At 43.5% G+C, this 26983-nt stretch overlaps 1 non-coding gene across 1 annotated transcript; it reads left to right on the top strand.

The window, feature by feature from the left end:
• The first annotated feature begins 22091 nt into the window (after positions 1-22091).
• Positions 22092-22167, top strand: Trnas-cga (transfer RNA serine (anticodon CGA)). Its single transcript has one exon. It is a non-coding gene; the product is annotated as a tRNA-Ser (tRNA).
• The last annotated feature ends 4816 nt before the right edge of the window (positions 22168-26983 follow it).

Below are 26983 nucleotides of genomic sequence, written 5' to 3'. Positions count from 1 at the left end.
ACCGTTCTGACAGCAAATCAGGAATGCAGTCGCACAATTGAGGCAATATTCCATAGGCACGCAATTTGGTCAGAAGACGCTTGTGAGGAACGGTGTCGAAAGCCTTCTGGAAGTCCAAAAGTATGGAATCAGTTTGACATCCCCTGTCGATAGTTCTAATTAATTCACGACTATAAAGAGCTAGTTGTGTTTCTCAAAAACGATATTTTCTGAATACGTGCTATGTGTCAATAAATCGTTTTCTTCGAGGTACTTGACAATGTTCGAACACAGTATATGTTCCAAAATCCTACTGAAAATCGACAATATTGATATGGGCCTGTAATTCAGCAGATTACTGCTACTTCCATTTTTGGGTATTGGTGTGACTTGAGTAATTTTCCAGTTTTTACGTACGGATCTGTCTGTGAGCGAGCGTTTGTATATAATTGCTAAATAAGGAGCTATTTTCTCAGCATACTCTAAGAGGAACCTCACTGGTATACAATCTGGACCGGAGGCCTTGCCTTTATTAAGTGATGTAGGCTGCTTTACTACCCCGAGGATATGTAGTTCTATGTTTCTTATCTTGCCAGTTGTTCTTGATTGGAAATCGGGAATATTTATTTCGTCTTCTTTGGTGAAGCAGTTTTGGAAATCCGTGTTTAACAACTATATTTCGAACTTCCGCAAACTTTGCCAGCCTTGGGGATTTTGCGTTTTTTTTTTTTTTTTAATTTGGCAAGCTTTTCTCGCTACTTCTGCAACAGCGATCTGCCATATTGTGTACCATGGGGGATCAGTACCATCACCTATTAATTTATGTAGTATATATATCTCTCAATTGTTGTCGATACTACCTCTTTGAAATCATTCCTCAATTTTTCTACGCTTACATGATCAGATCGGAAGCAGTGAACACTGTCTCTTAAAAAGGCGTTAAGAGCATTTTTATCAGCTTTTGTAAACAGATGTACTTTGCATTTCGTTTTGATGGTTGTGAGTGCTACGGTATTGTGCCCAGCACCAACTGCCTTGTGTTCGCTTATCCCTGTATTCGTCACGATACTCCCATTATTTGTCCAGGAGTATTTGTTGCGAAGAGGCCAAGCATGCGTTCGCAGCTATTCACGCTTCGAGTGAGTTCGTGAACTAAGTGTTCAAATTAATTTTGGCATTGTTAAACCGAGTTATGGACTGTAATGTATTCGTCTATACTATCAATTGAAACTACGACCAAGAGGATAGCTTGATATAATCTAATTTTCTGGAATTTTCTTTAGCTTCACTACCTCACGTTTCTAACGTAATTGAAAGGACTTTGGAAAATTATTACTTCATGGTGTTTTGGTTGTGTGAGTGTTTTGCAGAGACTGAGAGAGTGAATGGAGGACATACGTAAAGTGAGAACGCAATATTTTATTAAAACTACGTAAATGTAACTGTGAGAAAAATTGTCGTGCAATAGAAGAGTTTGTGACGTATGCCCGTCTGAGCCTGATTTTGTAAAAGGCAGTCAGAAGGGGCGTTGAGTATTAAATTTATTAGTAATTTACACTGTGGAAAGCAATCGTATTTTGTTCTCATTGATTTTTTTTTTAGTTTCAGAATTGCTAGAGTTCTAGTCTAAATTAGTTGTGGTAATCTGATTGGCTGACATAAGAGTATAGGAGTGCTCTCGATGATCTGATTGGCTCCTTAACAACCAGCCAATAGTAATTCAGCACTTCCTGCGCATTTGAGTAGGGCTTTGTGCCTCATTTCTATGACTCGATACAGTCGTTCAAGAGCCGTTTTCTGGTGAACACCTATGTTAAACCGAGACGATAAAATTTGTAGCAAAATGAACACGTTCGCGTGTTTGATAGGCTCTCGTGTCGTTGACGAAGAGCAACTATAGTTTTGAATATTTTGTGCAATTTTGAGCGGTTTATTAGCGTGCGAACCTTTCATATCGTATACAAACTCGCGTGCCGTGTTTCGTGCAGATAACGAGACATTATGGCTAGCAGTCGTTTACAAGAAGTCTGTTGAACGACTGAATGTGCTTAACTCGCGAGTAGTCGTGGGCCAGTGACTGTTTAGGGCGTTCAAAACACCGCCTCGGTCTAAATATCTCCTGGCTGCTTTCGGGTGTGAACTTGTATCAGAGACAGTCAGTAGCTCTGGATAACTGATATACGGACTCGATATCCATTTGCTGTGTTTTAAAGGCAATAAACCAGCTAAAAGGAGACTTTAAGACATTTTTTCAAACGAGTAATGCAGGAATCCCCTAATGCTCCATAGTTTAGCTTTCAACTATTCCCCGTGGACCGGAGTTATGTGGCCTTTGCGTGGTAGATATTTCGTCAACGCTGCTTTTGTTAGCTATACCGGTATCTGCCATCGCAGACTGAAGAGGCAGACAGCCTATCCATGCACGTGGACTGGCTGTTCAACGAACAGTGAGACACCAATCATCCCCGCAACATTGTGCGTATCCTCCAGGGCTTCCATGGGAGCTCCAGTAGTGTTAGAAGGCGGTGTGACGCCTGTGGTCTATGTGAAGCTTCATTATCCACTGTCTTCATCCAGGCACGCTCCATGTCTTCGCTGACGGCGATGGCATCTTCCAGCACGACAACTCTCGGTGTAACAACGCCATATTCGTTGTACAGTGGTTTCAGGAGCACTTTAGCAACTTAAGGGTGACGTCCCGCCCACTAAAACAGTCGAGTATGAACAAGTAATCAAAACGTCTGCGGTCCCGGGTTCGAAATCCGCAGCGCTTAAATTTTGGTTGATAGTCAGCATTGGCGGCCGAAGACTTCGGGCATAAGAAGTCAGCCTCACTCTGCCAACGGGCTTGTCAAAGAGGGCGGAGGAGCGGATAGAGGTTCAGGGCACTCTCTTGTCCTAGGGGTGGGAAATTGCCCCTAAAGGCGGAAGAATAAGCAATGATGAACGGCATGAGGATGCAGAAGGCAATGGAAACCACTGTATTAAACACACGTAACGTGTATCCACAGGACATGTGGCCTGTAGTTGAAGAAGTGTCATGATGATCTCTCCATTGGCAAAAGATTCAGGAATAGCCGACCATTCGGATCTCTGGCAGGGAACTTCCAACGGGGAGGTTACCATGAGAAAAAGATTGAATAATCAACGAAAGGATAATGTTCTACGAGTCGGGGCGTGGAATGTCAGAAGTTCGAACGTGGTAGGGAAACTAGAAAATATGAAAAGGGAAATGTAAAGGCTCAATCTAGATATAGTAGGGGTCAGTGAAGTGAAGTGGAAGGAAGACAAGGATTTCTGGTCAGATGAGTATCGGGTAATATCAACAGCAGCAGAAATGGTATAACAGATGTAGGATTCGTTATGAATAGGAAGGTAGGGCAGAGGGTGTGTTACTCTGAACAGTTTAGTGACCGGGTTGTTCTAATCAGAATCGACAGCAGACCAACACCGACAACGATAGTTCAGGTATACATGCCGACGTCGCAAGCTGAAGATGAACAGATAGAGAAAGTGTATGAGGATATTGAAAGGGTATTGCAGTATGTAAAGGGGGACGAAAATCTAATAGTCATGGGCGTCTGGAATGCAGTTGTAGGGGAAGGAGTAGAAGAAAAGGTTACAGGAGAATATGGGCTTGGTACGAGGAATTAAAGAGGAGAAAGACTAATTGAGTTCTGTAACAAGTTTCAGCTAGTAATAGCGAATACTCTGTTCAAGAATCACAAGAGGAGGAGGTATACTTGGAGATTCCGAAATCTAACTGAAATGCAAAACCAGATTCCGAAATCAGATGCAGAAATCAGAAGCAAATATAGACTGAGATCACGATGTAGTAGTGATGACGAGTACGCTGAAGTTTAATAGATTAGTCAGGCAGAATAGTTACGGAAAGAGGCGGGATACAGAAGTACTAAGGAATCACGAGATACGCTAGAAATTCTCTAAGGCACTAGATGCAGCAATAAGGAATAGCTCAGTAGACAGTAAAGTTGAAGAGGAACGGACAACCCTAAAAATCACGGAAGTTGGAAATATAGGTAAAAAGAAGGTAACTGACAAGAAACCATGGGTAGCAGAACAAATATTGACACGTCCCCTTAGAAAAATTATACATGACTGTGCTTAAACTGACACACAATTTTTTTTATCGCAACGCAATCTGACTTTCAGTAATGAAAGAATAGCCCTGACTAACATTAACCTATACCTTCCACAAATCACTTACCTCACAAAAATCTTCGTTACTCAAGCTACTGCAAAACAGCGAGCGCCACTACTGCCAGCTAAATAAAAGATTCGAACTACGGAAGGCACTAAGTACTGATAGGGATAGTTACAAATGAAAGATTTTGTTAGAGAACAAACAATGTATTTACCTTAATAGTCATAATATATATAGCAGTTCATGACGTCCATTCTTACAAATGTACTGTTTTTAATGGACATATCCAGATTATCCATTCTCAAAACTCCGCCATTTCTCTCCCCACATCCACCACTGCTGGCGGTTCACCTCCAACTGCCCAACGTTACACGCTGTTAGCATCCAGCTGCCGCTGCCCAACACTACAATGGCAGACAACATTGCAAACTACCCCCAGACTGCACACAGCACAGCCAGTGATTTTCATACAGAGCGCTACGTGGCGTTACCAATATAAAAACCTAAATAGCCTACTTACAATACTTCAGTTTATCGATGAAAGAAGGACATACAAAAATTGTTCAGAAAATTTCAGGAATACAGAAACACAAGTCGCTGAGGAATGAAATAAATTGGAAGTGCAGGGAAGCTAAGGCGAAATGGCTGCATGGAAAATATAAAGAAATCGAAAAAGAAATGATTGTCGGAAGGACTGACTCAGCATATAGGAAAGTCAAAACAAGCGTCGGTAAAATTAAAAGCATGGGTGGTAACATTAACATTAAGAGTGCAACCGTAATTCCATTTTTAAATGCAGAGGACACAGCGGATAGCTGGAAAGACTACATTGAAGGCCTCTATGAGCGGAAGATTTGTCTAATGTGGTAGAAGAAGAAACATGAGTCGATTTAGAAGAGATAGGGGATTCAGTACTAGCATTGGAGGGCTTAAAATCAAATAAGGCAGAAGGGAGAGATGAAATTCCATCAGAATTTCTAAGTTCATCGGGGGGAATGGCAACGTCTATTCACGTTGGTACGCTGAACGTATGAGTCTGGCGACGTACCATCTGACTTCCGGAAAAATATCATGCACACAATTCTGAAGACAGCAGGAGGTGACAAGTGGCAGAATTATCACACAATCAGCTCAAAAGCTCATGCATCATAGTTACTTACAAGAATAAATACAGATGAATGGAAAAGAGAATTGAGGATGCCTTAGATGACGATCTGTTAAGCCTTAGCAAACGTAAAGGCACCAGAGAGGCAATTCTGGCGTTGCAGTTGATAATGGAAGTAGGAATAAAGAAAATTCGAGATGTGTGCATAGGATTGTAGACCTGAAAGAAGCGTTGAACGATTTAAAATGGTGCAAGATGGTCGAAATTCTGAAAAAATAGGGGTAAGCTATAGAGACAGTCCGGCAATACACAATCTGTGCGAGAGCCAAGACGGAATAAAAAGAGTGGACAACGAACAACGAGGTGCTCGGATTAAAACGGGTGTAAAACAGGGATATAAACTTTCGCCCCTACTATTCAATCTGTACATCGTAAAAGTAAGGATGGAAATAAAAGAAAGGCGTGGATTAAAATTCATGCCGAAAGGGTATCAATGATTTGCTGATGAAAGCGTTATCCTAACTGAAAGTGAAGAACCATGGACCTTGCCGTTGGTGGGGAGGCTTGCGTGTCTCAGCGATACAGATAGCCGTACCGTAGGTACAACCACAACGGAGGGGTATCTGTTGAGAGGCCAGACAAACGTGTGGTTCCTGAAGAGGGGCAGCAGCCTTTTCAGTAGTTGCAAAGGCAACAGTCTGGATGATTGACTGAAATGGCCTTGTAACATTAACCAAAAAGGCCTTGCTGTGCTGGTACTGCAAACGGCTGAAAGCAAGGGGAAACTACGGCCGTAATTTTTCCCGAGGACATGCAGCTTTACTGTATGATTAAATGATGATGGCATCCTCTTGGGTAAAATATTCCGGAGGTAAAATAGTCCCCCATTCGGATCTCCGGGCGGGGACTACTCAGGAGGATGTCGTTATCAGGAGAAAGAAAACTGGCGTTCTACGGATCGGAGCGTGGAATGTCAGATCCCTTAATCGGGCAGGTAGGTTAGAAAATTTGAAAAGGGAAATGGATAGGTTAAAGTTGGATATAGAGGGAATTAGTGAAGTTCGGAGACATGACGAACAAGACTTCTGGTCAGGTGACTACAGGGTTATAAACACAAAATCAAATAGGGGTAATGCAGGAGTATGTTTAATAATGAATAGGAAAATAGGAATGCGGGTAAGCTACTACAAACAGCATAGTGAACGCATTATTGTGGCCAAGATAGATACGAAGCCCACACCTACTGCAGTAGTACAAGTTTATATGCCAACTAGCTCTGCAGATGACGAAGAAATTGAAGAAATCTATGATGAAATAAAAGAAATTATTCAGATACTGAAGGGAGATGAAAATTTAATAGTCAAGGGTGACTGGAATTCGAGTGTAGGAAAAGGGAGAGAAGGAAACGTAGTAGGTGGATATAGATTGGAGCTAAGAAATGAAAGAGGAAGCAGCTTGGTAGAATTTTGCACAGAGCACAACTTAATCATAGCTAACACTTGGTTTAAGAATCATGAAAGAAGGTTGTATACATGGAAGAACCCAGGAGATACTAAAAGGTATCAGATAGATTATATAATGGTAAGACAGAAATTTAGGAACCAGGTTTTAAATTGTAAGACATTTCCAGGGGCAGATGTGGACTCTGACCACAATCTATTGCTTATGACCTCTAGATTAAAACTGAAGAAAGTGCAAAAAGGTGGGAATTTAAGGAGATGGTACCTGGATAAACTGAAAGAACCAGAGGTTATACAGAGTTTCAGGGAGAGCATAAGGGAACAATTGACAGGAATGGGGGAAAGAAACACAGTAGAAGAAGAATGGCTAGCTCTGAGGGATGAAGTAGTGAAGGCAGCAGAGGATAAAGTAGGTAAAAAGACGAGGGCTGCTAGAAATCCTTGGGTAATAGAAAAAATATTGAATTTAATTGATGAAAGGAGAAAATATAAAAATGCAGTAAATGAAGCAGGCAAAAAGGAACACAAAGGTCTCAAAAATGAGATCGACAGGAAGTGCAAAATGGTTAAGCAGGGATGGCTAGAGGACAAATGTAAGGATGTAGAGCCTTATCTTACTAGGGGTAAGATAGATACTGCCTACAGGAAAATTAGAGAGGCCTTTGGAGATAAGAGAACCACTTGTATGAACATCAAGAGCTCAGATGGAAACCCAGTTCTAAGCAAAGACGGGAAAGCAGAAAGGTGGAAGGAGTATATAGAGGGTCTATAGAAGGGCGATGTACTTGAGGACAATCTTATGGAAATGGAAGAGGATGTAGATGAAGATGAAATGGGAGATATGATACTGCGTGAAGAGTTTGACAGAGCACTGAAAGACCTGAGTCGAAACAAGGTCCCCGGAGTAGACAACATTTCATTGGAAATACTGACGGCCTTGGGAGAGCCAGTCCTGACAAAACCCTACCATCTGGTGAGCAAGATGTATGAAACAGGCGAAATACCCTCAGATTTCAAGAAGAATATAATAATTCCAATCCCAAAGAAAGCAGGCGTTAACAGATGTGAAAATTACCGAACAATCAGTTTAATAAGCCACACCTGCAAAATACTAACACTAATTCTTTACAGACGAATGGAGAAACTAGTAGAAGCCGACCTCGGGGAAGATCAGTTTGGATTCCGTAGAAATACTGGAACACGTGAGGCAGTACTGACCTTACGACTTATGTTAGAAGCTAGATTAAGGAAAGGCAAACCTACGTTTCTAGCATTTGTACACATAGAGAAAGCTTTTGACAATGTTGACTGGAATACTCTCTTTCAAATTCTGAAGGTGGCAGGGGTAAAATACAGGGAGCGAAAGGCTATTTACAATTTGTACAGAAACCAGATGGCAGTTATAAGAGTCGAGGGACATGAAAGGGAAGCAGTGCTTGGGAAGGGAGTGAGACAGGGTTGTAGAATCACACCGATGTTATTCAATCTGTATATTGAGCAAGCAGTAAAGGAAACAAAAGAGAAATTCGGAGTAGGTATTAAAATCCATGGGAAGAAATAAAAACTTTGAGGTTCGCTGATGACATTGTTATTCTGTCAGACACAGCAAAGGACCTGGAAGAGCAGCTTTATGGAAAGGACAGTGTCTTGAAAGGATAGTGTCTTGAAAGGAGGATATAAGATGAACATCAACAAAAGAAAAACGAGGAGAATGGAATGTGGTCGAATTAAATTGGGTGATGCTGCGGGAATTAGTTTAGGAAATGAGACGCTTAAAGTAGTAAATGAGTTATGCTATTTGGGGAGGAAAAAAGCTGATGATGGTCGAAGTAGAGAGGATATAAAATGTAGACTGGCAATGGCAAGGAAAGCGTTTCTGAAGAAGAGAAATTTGTTAACATCGAGTATAGATTTAAGTGTCAGGAATTCTTTCCTGAAAGTATTTGTATGGAGTGTAGCCATGTATGGAAGTGAAACATGGACGATAAATAGTTTGGACAAGAAGAGAATAGAAGCTTTCGAAATGTGGTGCTACAGAAGAATGCTGAAGATTAGATGGGTAGATCACATAACTAATGAGGAAGTATTGAGTAGGATTGGGGAGAAGAGAAGTTTGTGGCACAACTTGACCAGAAGAAGGGATCGGTTGATGGGATGTGTTCTGAAGCATCAAGGGATCACGAATTTAGTATTGGAGGGCAGCGTGGAGAGTAAAAATCGTAGAGGGAGACCAAGAGATGAATACACCAAGAAGATTCAGAAGGATGTAGGTTGCAGTAGGTACCGGGAGATGAAGAAGCTTGCACAGGATAGAGTATCATGGAGAGCTGCATCAAACAAGTCTCAGGACTGAAGATGACAACAACAACAGCAATGATTTGAGAGTAAATGGAAGATAAACAAAAAAATGAGAAGTAGCAGGGAGAAACTTAGCGTGAGAAATGATGTTCACGAAGTAGATGAAGTTATGGAATTCTGCTACCTAGGCAGCAGAATAACCCACGTCGGACGGAGCAAGGAGGACACAAAGAGCGGACTGTGACTGGCAAAAAGGGCAATTTTGGCCAAGCGAAGTCCACTAGTATCAAACAGCGGCCGTCATTTGAGCAAGAAGTGTCTGTGGATGAACGTCTGGGGCACAGCAGTACATGGTAGTGAAACACGGACTGTGCGAAAAGTAGAAGATTTTGCAAAAACAGACATAATGTCTGGTGGGATAACAGCAATCAGTGATGTTATAATGTTGCTTATAATCCGTCTTGATTGCAATTTTTTATTTATTTATATGACCTGTTTCGGTTCATTCAGAACCATCTTCAGATCTGATATTTCAGACACAGGAGTAACCCGTCCAAATCCAGCAACTTTCACATGCTGCGTCACCTACGTGACTGAAAAAGGTCATATAAATAAAAAAAATTGCAATCAAGACGCATTATAAGTAACATTATAAAAGTAGAAGAGAATCGAAGCACACGAGACGTGGTGCTACAAACTAACGTTGAAAATTAGGTGGACTCATAAGGCACGGAGTGAGGAGGTTCTGTGCGCAGTCGGACAGGAAAGGAAAATGTGGAAAACACTGACAAGGAGAAGGGACAGGATGATCGGCTAGGACATCTCTTGAGACATCAGGGAATGACTTCCACGGTGCTAGCGTGAGGTGTGAAGGGCACAAACTGTAGAGGAAGGCAGATAGTTGAGGATGTAGGTAGGTAGTGCTAGTCTGATATGAGAAGGTTGGCACAAGAGAGTTATTCGTGGCCACAAGACTGATGACTAAAAGAAAATGAACAAGATGGAGTACAGCTGTGACGTTACGTGGAGCCAGCCCCGCACCTACGGACCGCCGACACGTAATGTATGGGAATCACGTGACCTAAGTGGAGACACGTGCTGCCTCGTTCATCGCGAAACCTACCGAGGGCCTGTCGAATCTGTGGCACTTGGAATCACTACTACATTGCATTCCAAAGTGGGTCCAATGCGCTATTAAGGAGGTGATCATAATGTTTTGCCTAAACATTTCAGTTGCAGGTTGAGAATAAACAGTCCTTAGGTAAAGCTTTTGTTTGTTGAAACTTCCAGGGAGATTAAAACTGTGTGCCCGACCGAGACTCGAACTCGGGACCTTTGCCTTTCGCGGGCAAGTGCTCTACCTTCTTTTGTTTGTTATTGGAGCTTCAGTATGACCTCAGACATGAACCAAGGTTAGTATATCCACGGAAATCCTGGATTTAATTATTTACCAACGAAATTGATTATAAGAGGGAGGGGGAGGGCTCGAAAAGTTTCTAGCCTATCAAATAAAGAAGGACAGAAATTTCATAATACCAACATATTTTTCAATATAAAACTAATGCGGACACCTTCGGACAACTTCTGCCAACCATTCAAATAAAAGGTATTCGATATCGAGTCCAACGAAGCGTTCAGAGCATCAGTCGCTCCATCATCATTGTCAAATCGTCGTCCTTTGACGCCTTTTTTTTAGGATTGGGAAAGGAAAAAAGTCCTGATGCAGCCAAATCTGGAGAATATGGCGGATGACGTAACAATTTGAAAACGCAGTCACGCAGAGTTTCCAGGGTTGCGAGAGTTTTGTGCGCCTGTGCGTTGTCCTGATGGAAAAGAATTCCGGGCACCTATTTTTCGCCCGTTTTTTTCTTCATCTCTGCTGTCAAAGGGCGCAGGAGGGTGCAATACTATGATGCACTGATAATTACGCCTTTTTGCAAGGAATTCACCGTAATTACCCGTGCTGCATCTCCCAGAACACCGATGTCATCATCTTACCGGCTGATTTTTGCACCCAGATTATTCTTTTTTTTGGGGTGGGGGGGGGTGGGGAGGGCATTGCCACATACCTAGCAAGAAAGCGGTCTTCATTCGCTTGAAATTGGCAGACGACTTCACAACGCTGCACCCGCTCCCGCCTCTGATGTGCATTCAAGTCTTTCGGGATCCACTCAGATGAAACTTGGCGCATTCCCAAAATATCCACAACAATGACTTGAGCACGCCCGTCGGAGATTCCAAATGTGGTTTCAATGTGCTGCAGCGCTGTTCAACGATCCTGCAAAATCGTGTCGTGAAGTGGAGTCACTGTTCCATCAGTAGCAACGGTGACGGCCTTCCCGGCCGTAGCGTTTCTTCCACACTCGAACCTCCACGTTTGAGCTCGAACAACCAGTTTCTCACTGTTGGATGGGACGGAGCACCGTCCTTAAGTGTATTCCGCATGTCCTGCACAATTTCTTAGACCGCCATTCCTCTCAAATGAAGATAATCAACCGCAGCACGGTTCTCGATTCTCTCGATACTCGCCATTTTGCTTGTACTACGATATACAAGGCATGGTAGCGCAAAAACTAACGAAGCTGGAGCCGTGAAATTTCAGCTGCATGCCCACGAAGCGTCGCCTTACACGGTGTGATCGAAAGTATCCGGACACCACCAAAAACATACGTTTTTCATATTAGGCATATTGTGCTGCCACCTAGTGCCAGGTCCTCCATATCAGCGACCTCAGTACTCATTAGACATCGGGAGAGTGCAGAATGGGGCGCTCCGCGGAACTCACGGACTTGGAACGTGGTCAGGTGATTGGAGGTCAAGCGTGTCGTACGTCTGCACGCGAGATTTCCACACTCCTAAAGATCCCTAGCTCCACTGTTTCCGATGTGATAGTGAAGTGGAAACGTGATGGGACACGTGCAGCACAAAAGCGTACAGGCCGACCTCGTCTGTCGACTGACACAGATAACCGACAGTTGAACAGGGTCGTAATCTGTAATAGGCAGACACCTATCCAGACCATCACACAGGAATTCCAAACTGCATCAGTATACACTGCAAGTACTGTGACAGTTAGGCAGGAGGTGAGAAAACTTGGATTTCATGGCCGAGCGGCTGCTCATAAGCCACACATCACGCCAAACGACGCCTCGCTTGGTGTAAGGAGCGTAAACATTGGACAATGGAGAAACGTTGCGTGGAGTGACAAAGCACGCTACACAATGTGGTGATCCGATGGGAGGGTGTGGGTATGGCGAATGCCCGGTGAACGTCATCTGCGAGCGTGTGTAGTGGCGACATTAAAATTCGGAAGCGGTGGTGTTATGGTGTGGTCGTGATTTTCATGGAGGCGGCTTACACCCATTGTTGTTTTTCGTGGCACTATCACAGCACAGGACTTCATTGATGTTTTAACCACCTTCTTCCTTGCCACTGTTGAAGAGCAATTCGCGGATGGCGATTGCATCTTTCAACACGACCGAGCACCTGGTCGTAACGGACGGCCTGTGATGGTTACACGATAATAACATCCCTGTAATGGACTGGCCTGCACAGAGTCCTGACCTGAATCCTATAGAAAACCTTTGGGATGTTTTGGAACGCCGACTTCGTGCCAGCCCTCACCGACCGACATCGATACCTCTCCTCAGTGCAGCACTTCGTGAAGAATGGGCTGCCATTCTCCAGAAAACCTGATTGAACATATGCCTACGAGAGTGGAAGCTGTCATCAACGTTAAGGGTGGGTCAACACCATACTGAATTCCAGCATTACTGATGGAGTGTGCCACCAATTCGCAAGTCATTTCCAGCCAGGTGTCCGGACACTTTTTATCACGTAGTGTATCAGTAGGTGGTGCTGTTTGTGCAAGACATTAGCGTAACTGTTTCGAGCTAGAAACTTTTCGACCGCCCCTCGTGCAAGGTGTTGAGGGCAAAAATGCAGATATTTCTACTGGTGACTAAGGATCGTGCACTGAACAACATTCAGTATTTACTTCATTTACAGCCTAATAATTGTAGCTGTTAGCAGTAGTATATACTCAGTCTTATTAGTACCTGCAAGTCCTAGTCGCGAGAGCAAACCATTACATTAGCGCTTTTCTCTTCGCAGGACAGCACGTCTGCTGTTGAAATGTGGACCGACAGTGGTAAGAGGGCTAGTCTATACTGAAGGGCTTAGTTCAGTTAATGGTGCAGTTACGACTGTGCAGAAAACATCAGATCGTAAATTACGTCTTTGAGGGAATACTGTTAACTGCAACAAAAAAAAACTAAAAAACTAACACAGTGAAGCGTGTTCACAATAGGCACCAACGATCTGCACTTACAGCTCTAACACCGTGTATACATTCATTTTTAGGGAAGTGGTATGAGGTTAACAGAAACAATTACAACAGGCCACTGAACTGTACACAGGTGTGGACGGCAGCAACACAGAAGGAGTGTACGAATATTTCTGTTTTATGGACGGTTACAGCTAGGGTGACCTCGTGTTGTCATTAAGTCGGGCTGACAGGCAAGTGTTTGATGATGCGGGGTACAGCGAAGCATGGATACTAAGGAGAGACTCAACTGAACATAGACTGGATGAATGAACTACCATTTCAGTTTTCTTGTAAAAAATGCAGATTACATATCGACGATACTGTTTGTAGATGGCCAAGGAATTGTTGACAAGAGTGAGGATAATCTACAGTGAAGAGCCAGTGAAACTGCTACACCTGCCTAATGTCGTGTGTGACCCCCGCGAGCACGCAGAAGTGCTGCAACACGACGTGGCGTGGACTCGACTCATGTCTGGAGCGGTGCTGGAGGGAACACTTAAGGGACAGAACCCAGTATCCACAATGAGATTTCCACTCTGCAGCGGAGTGTGCGCTGATATGAAACTTCCTGGCAGATTAAAACTGTGTGCCCGACCCAGACTCGAACTAGGGACCTTTGCCTTTCGCGGGCAAGTGCTCTACCAAGGTAGGAGACGAGGTACTGGCAGAAGTAAAGATGTGAGTACTGGGCCGGAGTCGTGCTTCGGTAGCTCAGATGGTAGAGCACTTGCCCGCGAAAGGCAAAGGTCCCGAGTTCGAATCGCGGTCGGGCACACAGTTTTAATCTGCCAGGAAGTTTCAGAACCCAGTATGTTGTTCTCTACGGCGACCGTTCATCAGAAACAATGGAATCGGCAGGAGTGCCCCAGGAAAGTGTGGTAGGACCGCTGTTATTTTCTGTATACATGAATCATCTGACGCAAAAAGTGTAAGCATCATTCTGCTTGTTGTGATGTGTGGGGAGGGGTCGTCTTTGAGTGACTGTAGGTAAATACAAGAGGACTCAGACGAAATTTCCAGTTGGTATGATGAATGGCAGTTAGGTGTAACAGCAGAAAAATGTGAGTTGATGCAGATGAGTAGGAAAAGCAAACCCGTAATGTTCGAGTGCAGCATTAGAGGTGTGGTGCTTGTGATAGTGAGTGTGATGAAGCACCTAGTCGTAAAGTCGGAAAGCAGTGGGAAATGGGATGGGAATGCGAGGATTGTAGCAGGCAAGTCTGTTGGTCGTCTCCGGCTTATTGAGACAAGTTTAGCAAAGTGTGGTTCACCTGTAAAGGACACCGCCTATAAGGACGCTCGAGCGACCTATTCTTGAGTACTGCTCCAGCGTTTGGGATCCGCAACAGGTCGGATTGAAGGAAGACATCGAAGCAGTTCAGAGGCGGGCTGCCAGGTTTGTTATCGGTAGGTCTGAACAAAACGCAAGTGTTAACGGAGGTGCTACGGGAACACAAATGGGAATTGCTCTTTTCGTGGAAAAAATTTAGAGTACCGATGTTTGAGAAACACTGCAGAACAATTCTACTTCCTCCGATGTGCATTGCGAGGAAGGAGCATGTAGATAAGATACGGAAGATAGGAGCTCATGAGCAGGCATGTAGACAGTCACTTTTCCTTCGCCCTACCTGCGAGTGGAAGAGGAAATGCAATGACCGGTAGTGTGGTACTGGGTACCCTCCGAGTCGCACCACACAGTGGCTTGCGTAGTGGCTATGTAGATGCACATGTAGAAGCGTTAAAGGCTCTCTGCCGTTCCTAATCTATTTAAATGATACAGGAGATAATCGGACCAACCATCTTAGACTGTTTGCAGCTGATGGTGTCATTTACCGACTAGTAAAGTCATCAGAAAGTCAGAACAAACTGCAAGGTTATTTAGACAAGATACTTGTATGGTGCTAAAAGTGGCAATTGACCCTAAGTAATGAAAAGTGTGATGTCATCCATATTAGTTCTAAAAGGAACCCGTTAAATACCAGTTACATAAATTACACAAATCTAAAAACCCTCATTTCAATTAAATACTTAGTGATAACAGTTACGCATTACTTAATTTGGAACGACCGCATTGGCAATATTGTGGGGCGGGCGCACCGGTGTCTGCGTTTTAGTCGCCGGCCGTTGTGACCGAGCGGTTCTAGGCACTGCAGTCTGGACAGCGCGACTGCTACGGTCGCAGGTTCGAATCTGCCTCGGGCAACGATGTGTGTGATGTATTTAGGTTAGTTAGGCTTAAGTAGTTCTAAGTTCTAAGGGACTGATGACCTCAGAAGTTAAGTCCCATAGTGCTCACAGCCATTTGAACCATTTTCTTTTTTTTTCTTTCGTTTTAGTCGCAGAACATTTGGAAAGTGCAACAGCTCTACGAAAGAGACTGCCAACACCACGCTTGTACGTTCCCTGCTGAAGTACTTCTGTACTGTATGGGATACTTACCAGAGAAAACTGACGGAGAACATCGAAAAAGATCAAAGAAGGGCTGTAAGGTGGTCATGTCTTTCAATTTTTGTAATTTGTGTATGAGCACGTCAGACGGAGAGCAAGCTATGTTACTGTTAAACAATCTTTGGTTTTGAATGAGATTTTCGCTCTGTAGGGGAGTGTTCGCTGATATGAAACTTCCTGGCAGATTAAAACTGTGTACCGGACCGAGACTCGAACTCGGGACATTTGCGTCCGCGGGCAAGTGCTCTGCCATCTGAGCTACCCAAGCACGACTCAAGACACCTCCTCACAGCTTCAATTCTGCCAGTACTTCGTCTCCTGCATTCCAAACTTTCATCTTGTCGTGGCACAATCTTTGCGCAGTCTGCTACATTAAGTGTTAGATGAAGAAAGATTTATTGTGAAGGACAGCTAGGATGAATGTGATGTATTTATTGGAAAGCAAAGAGAATATAAATTTTGAATAAATTCATTATTACCGAAGAAAAGAAGCTTGAGGTAACACTGCAGCACAGTGTAGCAATTTTTTTTTTAACAATTATTGTCAGCTCGTTAACTTGCCCAAAGCTGAGAGAAAGACCACGCACGTCCCTGATACATGCATTAAGATATCAATTGATTAAGGTGTTCAGTTTTTATAGAAGATCTCTGTTAACATTGTACCGTTCTGAAATCATTGTTCACTTTGTTTAACATACTATTGTTGAGATCAATGTAATGTGTGAAGATCACGTCTTTTGAGTACGTACTTCATTCTACAATTGTGCCTTGGAACATCATTTCCTAGGAATAGTTACTCTCCACACCCCATTATTTAAAGGTTTAACATTACGCAGCACAACATCGCACCGTGTGGAATATTTATTTAGAAATAGAAAATTAGCTTAGCCGATGTCTGCTTGCTGTCTCCTGTCGTGCTTTCAAGAAATCTGCAACAATGTTGTCAAGGCGCGACGTAGGTGGAAATTTTGAGTTGGGCCGGATGATTCTTTTACTTCAGTAGCGCATTTAACATACAAACAGGATGCATTCACACCAGTTACAGTTCAGTTCATATTAGGTTCTGTTTAGTCAAACGTTAGCACACGAGTTTAAGTTGGATGACAGTGTGTGGTAGTACGTAGATTTTTTGTTAAGTGGCAGGTATATCTGGGCTTAATTTCACACGGAAACACACAGTGGGGAGCTTACATATGTCGACATTTTCTGCCAGGATAGTTCGTTGGTTCTTTTGATAATTTGTAGTTAGAAAGTGTTCGATTTCTCGAAAGCAAAAAAGTACCGCACTGCTAATTTTGCTAATGTTATGTGTATTTTTCAGGCAATTCATTTACAATTTTGTGTTCAGTTTGTGAAATTTTACCCTCGTGTGACGATTATGGATTACTTTACGTCGTTAACAGTTGGGATAATACGAGGATAGACTGAAAAGTAACGCCTCCACCTTCGTAGCCCTTCAACAGTTGGCAGCATTGGTATGCGGCAGGTACTGGCTTGTTCCGTAGCCTCTTCTCTGCAGTTCCAGTTGGCGGGAAGCCTTAGCATTGAACGGTTGTGTGGTTACCAGACAATCTGTCAATGCGATTTAAGCAACGTGCAATCATTGAATTCTTGACAGCAGAAGGTGTCATCCCAGAGGAAACTCAACAGAGAATGAAAGCAGTTTATGGTGAATGTGTTGACGTGGGTACTGCGCGTCGTTGGGCGAATAAGTTTAAAGATGTTGAGGCGGGAACAACTGACCTGCGTGACAAACAAAGAGTTGGACGGCCTGTGACAGCAGCCACCGAGTTTCACAAGCGAAATGTTGACACATAGATGCAGGACGATCGTCGTATCACTCAGAGAGAAACTGCAAGCGCAATCGGCATTTCTCAAGAACGTACGGGCTATATTATTGCTTTACTTGGCTATCGGAAGATGTGTGCACGATGGGTACCCTGGATGCTGACTCCTGAAATTAAAGCGCACAGGCTTGAAATTCGCCAGGAACTCCTCTCGCGTTACGAGAATGAAGGTGACGCCTTTCTCCATTCAATTCTGACAGGAGACGAAACGTAAATACACCATCAGGACCCGGAGACGAAACGTCAGTGTATGGAATGTCGACACAAAGACTCGCCCCAGAAAAGAAATTCGGGACGCAGCCCTCAGATGGAAAAATCATGGTCAAGTGTTCTGGGATGGTGTTATCCGTGTTAATTTCCTTGATCGTGGAACAACAATAAATTCAGAGCTCTACATCACAACGCTGGGAACTCTGAAACGATGGATAACAAGGTTCCGGAAGGAAAAGGAAAATGTGTTTTCCTGCAGCAAGACAATGCCAAACCACACACATCACATGCCACCACAGCAGAACTTCAGACACTGAATCTCACGACCGTACGGCGTCCTCCGTACTTTCCAGATTTAGTACCGTCTGACTTCCATCCGTTCCCCATAATGAAAGACGATCTGCGGCGACATCATGAGGACGTTGACTGCAGCTGCGGAAACAGAGTGTCAACTTCTTTCGTGACGACATCACAAAACTTGTTCATCAAAAAATGGTTCAAATGGCTCTGAGCAATATGGGACTTAACATCTGAGGTCATCAGTCCCCTAGAACTTAGAACTACTTAAACAACCTAAGGACATCACACACATCCATGCCCGAGGCAGGATTCGAACCTGCACCCGTAACGGTCGCTCGGTTCCAGGCTGAAGCGCCTAGAACCGCTCGGCCACACGGGCCGGTGCTTGTTCATCATTGGCAGAAATGTATCCGGGTGGTGATTATGCGGAAAAGTGAGTATTGGTAATAAAAGATCACATTCTAAGGATTCTTTCTGCGTTTGATTTATTAAAATATTCCCATCCAAACGCAATTAACGAAGGTGGAAGCATTACGTTTCATTCAGCCCTCGTAGTATAGCTTCTGTGTGGATTTCAATCATTTTTGAGTGTTTGGGTGCACAGTAGTACAGTTTTTATTTTTGTCCATTTTGTCATTTTAGAAATTTTGTTTTTCGAAGAAATACTATATTTTTCAAGTTTGTTACTACAGAAAAAAAAATGAAAATCCGTCGTAGCGCAATACAACAGACGGTGCTAGAAAGTAACAATTCCGTACAGGATGAGCTAAACCACATTGACCAATTAGCAACTACCAATAGTTTACAGGAGCCTGCAGGAAATTACGCGGATCCACGCTTACTAACTAATTCAGCGAACAATGATGGAACAGAGCCAACCATGGGTAATAAAGACGTAAATTCTGAAGTTGAGTCGATCGCCGATAGGTCGTCACAGTCTAACGAAAGTTTGCTAAAGACGACACTGTCGTTCGAAATTTTACAACAACTGCTAACAGACGCATCAGAATCAGGTCAATGGCTTTTGAACGAACACAATCCGCATCACCTTCAGTGAATAATTGTACAGAACCACGTTGCACGAACCCGACAAATTTTCTTATATAAATTCATCAGATGCTGAAAGAAACGCAGGATGAAAATAGGCAATCACAGGAAGAACGTAATAAATTACTTAGGGAAGGAATAAGAAAATCGCAGACAAATAACAGAAAATTGCAGGAAGAGAATAGACAGTCACATGAAGAAATCAAATTGAAAATACAAAATTTATCAGTTCAGAGTTGGGAAGAAATTAAAAATGACTTTCAACTAATAATTAGCAGTTTTGTAACTTGATTACGTGACTTTGAAACAGAACAAGAAAACATGAAAACAAACCAGCGCAATGACAACGACGAATTGTTATATAAAATCAATACTCTAGTTCCGAGTGCGATACTTACACAGATAAAAGAACAGGAAATTAGCCAACAAGTGGAAACTTTCATATTAAATTCTGAACAACAAAAAGAACACAAGCACAATCAAAGAAAAAATTGATGACCTGACAATCAAAATCGCAAATTTGTCAACTGGTGCAGAAGGAGATTCAAATTACATGCTACCAGTACAATTTAAAGACAGAGCAGAAACCAGAGCTAATCTTCTTTTTCTTTGTTTAAGACATAGACTTAGAAATATGTATGAAACGATTTCATAACAATATTGTCAATCGGTCTAGGTGTTTGGGAAATGTTGGAAATGAAGATGGCATGGGTAGTACACTGCAATAAGAAAAAGGACATTCAGAAAGTACTAGATACTATTGAAGATTTTTTTTGTACTTTTCAGCTTTATTCTTTTTGCCATGACATAGGTTAAGATCCTTTTATATATATCTGTCTATTAACATGTGTGACATTGCAGTCTGCTTGTCTTCTAGTATTTACATTGATGTAATATAATAACGTGCTTTGCTCTAGCTGAAGGTCTTTTCAGGTTGCATTTGCCTCTTACACTCAAGTCATTTATTGAGATTCTTTATAATGCATATTCTATGTATAAACTGTTACTATAAGGTGTGGCGCCATTACCAGAATAATTATGTTAACTGCATTACTGTAGCGAGCTCTCGTGAGTCATGAAAGATGTGTACGAAGTCATGAAAGATGTGTAAGAAGTCATGAAATATGTGTGAGGAGGAAGCAGAGAGAAAAATATAAGAAAGGAAGTTGTACATCATATGCTTGAGCAAAGAAGTGGTTACAAAGATGAATTTGAGATGAAAAATGGTTAGGTAGGGTAAATATGAGAAATGGTTAGGTAGTTGCCCTAATGACAAATGGTGAAATAGGGCAGCTGCGCTAAATAATATTAGATTATGTAAGAAGCATATGACAGAAAGAAGCGAAGAGACGAAGTAAACGGTAGTATTTGTTGGAAGTTTGGTGACATTATGGATAAATTGATTTAGAGGTGCACAAACTAAAGGATGAAATATAACTACATAGCATGCTAATTACTGACCATATTAGGTATAACAATAGACTGACGCTTGACTGACTCCATAAAGTATTCTTTGACGTGAATCTTGGTTACTCCCTAATCCATAATTTTCCCAGTTACATGTTTGTGTTCTCCTTACTTGTGTGTATGGCCACCATCCCCATGTGTTTACTTATTGGGTGTGTTCACTTTTATTATGCGTCTCTTTCTACCTTACTCTCTATACTTTTGTGTATTTCACTGATGACCACTAAAACATATTTATTTGAATAGATTTAGAACTTCTGTAGGTCATTCTGTACACATGTAATAACTGTTTCTAGTCATGCATATTACTGTACACTGTTTCACGTGATTTACTTGTTTGATGTTTCTGTAGTTCGTTATTGTAAAACCATGATGCCATTTTTTCTTCCTTCTTTATAGAGATAGAATACTGTTGTTACCATTACAGTACATACACTATGTGATCAAAAGTATCAGGACACCCCAAAAACGTACGTTTTTTATATTAGGTGCATTGTGCTGCCACCTACTTCCAGGTACTCCATATCAGCGATTAGACTTGGTGATAGAGCAGAATGGGGCGCTCTGCGGAAGTCACGGACTTTCAATGTGTTCAGGTGATTGGGTGTCACTTGTGTCATACGTCTGTACGCGAGATTTTCACACTCCTGAACATCCCTAGGTCCACTGTTTCCGATGCGATAGTGAAGTGGAAACGTGAAGCACAAAAGCGTACAGGCCGACCTCGTCTGTTGACTGACAGAGACCGCCGACAGTTGAAGAGGGTCGTAATGTGTAATAGGCAGACATCTATCCAGATCATCACACGGGAATTCCAAACTGCATCAGGATCCACTGCAAGTACCGTGGCAGTTAGGCGGGAGGTGAGAAAATTTGGCTTTCAAGGTCGAGCGGCTGCTCATAGGCCGCACATCACGCCGGTAAACGCCAAACGACGCCTCGCTTGGTGTAAGGAGGGTAAAGATTGGACTATTGAACAGTGGAAAAACGTTGTGTGGAGCGACGAATCACGGTACACAATGTGGCGATCCGATGGCAGGGTGTGGGTATGGCGAATGCCCGGTGAACATCATCTGCCAGCGTGTTCACTGCCAACAGTAAAATTCGGAGTCGGTGGTGTTATGGTGTGGTCTGATATTTTAAGCACCTTCTTGCTTCCCACTGTTGACCAGCACTCTCCTGCATGCAGCGCTCCTTGAAGAATGGGCTGCCATTCCCCTGGAACGCTTCCAGCACCTGACTCAACTTATGCCTGCGAGAGTGAAAGCTGTCATCAAGGCTGTGTGTGGGCCAACACCATACTGAATTCCAGCATTACCGATGGAGAGCGCCACCAACTTGTAACTCATTTTCAGCCAGGTCCGGATCCTTTTGATCACATAGTGTATGCATTCAACATGTAGAACCACGTGAAGCTGTGAGGACGGGGCGTGAGTCGTGCTTGGATAGCTCAGTTGGTAAAAGCACTTGCCCGCGAAAGGCAGAGGTCCCGAGTTCGAGTCTCGGTCCGGCATACAGTTTTAATCTGCCAGGAAGTTTCATATCAGCGCACACTCTGATGCAGAGTGACACTCTGATTCTACCACGTAAAATCTTGTTATTCCTGTCTTAACATAGTTAACTGTATATTGTAAATGTAAAAAAAAAAAGTAACTGACTGACCATGGACCACAAAGGATTGAAACTTGCCAGGGCAGAAGAAATATGTCCACTGACTATATACTGAAATATTATCTGCCAAATGTTGGCAAGTTGCAACTGACTTTTATAAGGAATTCCCCGATGCTACAAGATGGCTTTGTAGACATCAGTGGACCTACAGCCTGTTCCGAGCAGACACGACTACGTGTTTTACGGTTTCTGCATGTATAGGGTGGTTAGCTGAGTGCCTCTTTTACCTTATTGTGTCTGCTTCCAGATAACTTGCCACAACAGTGATATTATTAAAACAAGCTAAACAAAGTTTGGTCGTTTGTGACAAGGACACTCTTACACCTACTTTCATTGTGCAAATTAGCACTGCCACATGTGGGTGTGCTTCAGAAATGTAGGCCGTGTGTGATACAGACGCTCCGACCTACTCCGTGTGAGCCACAAACAACAGTGCACATCACCGACACTGCTTCAATACAAAATGTGGCACATGGACTTTGGACATAGGCCTGTGGAGAACGTGCTCATAAATGTCATGAAAGATGATAACCTGGTTGTGGTGAATTCTGTTGATTACTTCATTCAGCGCTCTTGAATTTTGTAAATATTTTTTACTTGTATTTCTTTTTAATGGATAATCTTGTAAAGCGATTTTATCCTTTGTACTTATGACGTGTTACGTATGTTTTTATCCATAATGTTGAGAATTTTGTCTTCGCCCCAATACTATCTGAAATGACCCTCGTAGCAAATTCTATTCGGGGAAGGCGGACGATATGTAAAGCGGGCATGTCATTTTGATTTTTGTAAGTTATCGGTGTGCAAGTCACAGAGAGAGAGCAAGTTGCTCTGCACGGTCTCATAAATTCCTAGTTGAAGTGTGGTGGTCGAGGGACGTATTCAATAGTGCTGCGACTGTATCTGTTAGATGAAGAAGGATTTATTGCAAAGGATAGAAAGGATGAATGTTATGTATATATCTGAAATGGAAAAGAATGTAAATTTTGAATAATGTTATTATTTCTGAAGAGAAGAAGTTTGACGTAGCACTGAGCAGCTAATTTTATACAATAATTATTGTCAGTTAGTTAACTTGCTCAGAGCTGAGGGAAAGATCAGCCCACTTCCCTGAGACGTAGATTAACATGTTAAATGTTTATTTTATAAAGATCTTGAAGCTTTCTCTTTCTATGTAAAGAACGACTGTGCTGAATAAACTCTTCCGTTATTTGATTTTCAAACAGCTGAGCAAAACTGAAGGTGCTCAAACATTACTCTCTTTACTTATTCTGACCAACACTAAACTGACACACAATATTATTTTTAGCGCAACGCAATCTGACTTTCAATAATTCCGACAAATGAATGGCCGTGATTAACAATAACCTATACCTTTCATAAATCAATTAACTCAGAAAAATCTCCGTTACTCGAACTACTGATTATATATGTATAATTTTGTGACATCCAATTCCTTTTTCTGACGGACACACGTCCAGATCGTTTGCTTATAGTAACATCTCAAAACTCCGCCATCTCTCTCAGCGCTACGTGATGTTCACATCCAACTGTGCAACACTACAAAACATGCTGCGATTTGTGCTTTTACCAGTGGGGGGGGGGGGGGGGGGGGATGTCTTAGGCGGTCAGTAGAATTATATATGTTACTAGGTTGGACCGTGGCGTTACCCATGGTTAAACAGCAATTTATAAATCGATGTTAATGCCGAAAGTCACTATTCACGCGCATGCACTATCAGAAAAGCCATCCCTTGTTATATCTTTAAAATTGCATTCTAGGTAAAGCTTATCTACAAAATCGTCTACATACAGCTATACGAGCGGAATTCAAAAAGTAGAGGCACATTTGTGAAAAGCTGTACTTATTCTGATGATAGAAAACTGAAACATATTAATAGTAAGAGTTATTAAAAACTTTCAGTGTTCGGCTCCACAAATTTAAATTATATGTAAAGATTTAATACAGTGCGTGGGAAATAAACATCCCAGGTTGGGATGCATAAACTAAAACGAGAGGAGGGGATGGTCTGATGCAGAGGGGGGGAATTCCCCCTATCCCCCCCCCCCCCCCCCTGCAAATCGCACACTGCTACGAAAGCGAATATTCCAGAAATGAGTCGAAGCAGCCACAGACTGCACACAAAGCGCAGTCAGTGGTTTTCATACAGAACACTACGTGGCGTCTCCAACATAAAAACCTAAACAGCCTACTTACAAATTCTGTCATCATTCGCCGCACGGGATTAGCCGAGCGGTGTGAGTCACGGGCTGCGCGGCTGGTCCCGGCGGAGGTTCGAGTCCTGCCTCGGGCATGGCTGTCTGTGTTTGTCCTTAGGATAACTGAGGTTAAGTAGTGTGTAAGCTTGGGGACCGATGACCTTGGCAGTTAACTCGCATAAGATTTCACACACATTTGAACATTCGTCGATCTGTCATCATTGTACCCTTTCCAGCTGTCGAAAAAACGAGGAACACGGAGCAAATTTCAGCCTATTTGCTCATATGCCGCACGTATTACCATCAAGAGGTTTGCCGCTCGACTGAAGCAGTGTTATTTCGATTGGTTGTCTCGTCTGCGCCCTGTGCTACCTAATGTGCAACTCTGGCACGGATAACAGCGACGATGCATCGTGGTGTGGAAGCAGTGAGGCGTTGGTAGGTCGCTGGAGCGAGTTGGCATCACTGCTCAGACGAGTTACTGTGAACTCTGGCGAGGGGGGCGATGAGCTCTGACGCCATGTTCAGTCACACCGCATATATGTGACTGGGTTCCGACCTGCCGAGTTGGGGGGCCAGCACATCAGCTGAAACTCGCAGCTCAGTTCCTCGAACCACTCCGTCACACTCCTGTCCTTTTCACATGGCGCATTAACTTGTTGAAAAATGCCACTACCTTTGAGATACATGCTCCTGCGGATCTTTGGATTGGATTGCATTGTTTGGGGGAGGAGACCAGACAGCGAGGTCATCGGTCTCATCGGATTAGGGAGGAACGGGGAAGGGAGTCGGCCGTGCCCTTTCAATGGAACCATCCCGGCATTTGTCTGGAGCGATTTAGGGAAATGACGGAGAAGCTAAATCAGGATGTGCGGACGCTCCTCACGGAGGGGTGTGCAACCGCTGTGTGACACCCTCTGGCCGCCACGGTGTCTTGCACGGTCTGCACTGGAACCACCGACGCCCGTGTGAGTGTTCTGCACAGCACGATGGGGCCGCCGCCAGCTTATGTCACTGCTCAAGTTCAGGTCTCCAGCAGGTGTTCCCCTGGAAGCGACAGATTCGCGCTCTCCCATCGGCGTGATGAAGGAGGTATCGGTACTCATCAGACCGTGCGACGCCCTGCCACTGCGCCAACGTCCACTGCCGACGGTCACCTTCCCATTCGAGTAGAAGTTACCGATGCCGTGCTGCTAACATTGGCGACATACACGGCTCATCGGCTGCAGAGGCGTATCGTTAGGAGCGTAAGGTGCACTGTTAGTTGAGACACACTCTACTGTGCCGAGCGTTTAAGTCCGATGTCGGCGGCGCCACGGTTGGCCGCCTGTGGTGTTTCACCAGCCTGCCCAGCCTACGGCGTCCGACGTCCGCAGTGAGGAGTGGCCGCCCACCCCAAACGAGGTCTGCACGTGCTTTCACCTCGGTACTTGTTGAAGACACTCATCGCAGCTCTCCTCGACCATTCGACAAGTCGTGCACTTTCCGAAATGCTCGAGCCGAGCCTCCGGGCCATCACGATCTGCCCTCGGCCAAGCTCAGATACATGGCGCGCTGTGGCCGAGCGGTTCTAGGCGCTTCAGTCTGGAACCGCGCGGCTGCTGCGGTCGCAGGTTCGAATCCTGCCTCGGGCATGGATGTGTGTGACGTCCTTAGGTTAGTTACGTTTAAGTAGTTCTGAGTTCTAGCGGACTGGTGACCTCAGATGTTAAGTCCCATAGTGCTGAGAGCCATTTGAACCATTTGAAGATGGCGCGCCTTCCCCATTGTACACAGGGACAGCACGCTCACCGTGCGTGTGGCTGAGCAGCACTCACTGCTGGACGTCGCGTGGATGGCTTTATGTCAACAGTAGGTCGCTGGTCACGGTGTCTGGGTGTTCAGTGGATGTATCACGTGTGGAGAGAAACGACCGGCTTTCCTCACGGGGAAAATTGATATTATAAGCAAATAAAACATGTGTATTTTACAAGTGCCTTTCTAGCTGGATTTAAAACTGCGTGCTGTACTTTCACAAGTTCCACAGCCGGTACTACAGTTTGCTTCCAATAAAGATTACCTTTGCAAGTTTTCCTTCTCATTTTCGTGTTCTGCTAATAACGATTTCATGCCGTGTGCAGTCCTAATGGAAGGCAACCGGGCCTTTTACTTGTCCTTTCTCCTCCCTCGTCAGCAATTGGTTTTAAATAACTCTCAGAGAATGGGTCAACTAGCTTCAGGTGTATTTCAGAAAAATGTTGACATTTCATCGCGAATTACTCAGACAAGCACTACTTAAGGTGCAGAACATACGAGAGTGCGAAACACTTGACAGATTATAAAAAGAATTTCGAAAATGTACGTCTATGATGAAGAGTCATTTGACCTCATGAGTGATATTATACAGGGTGAGAATTAATAAAACCGCTAAACTGCAGGCACAGACTCTTGACTGCAAAT

Source organism: Schistocerca gregaria, chromosome 11 (assembly GCF_023897955.1).
Source record: "Schistocerca gregaria isolate iqSchGreg1 chromosome 11, iqSchGreg1.2, whole genome shotgun sequence".
NCBI lineage: Eukaryota > Metazoa > Arthropoda > Insecta > Orthoptera > Acrididae > Schistocerca > Schistocerca gregaria.
The sequence above is the reverse complement of the archived record's forward strand: the minus strand, read 5'-3'. Positions and strand labels throughout refer to the sequence as shown.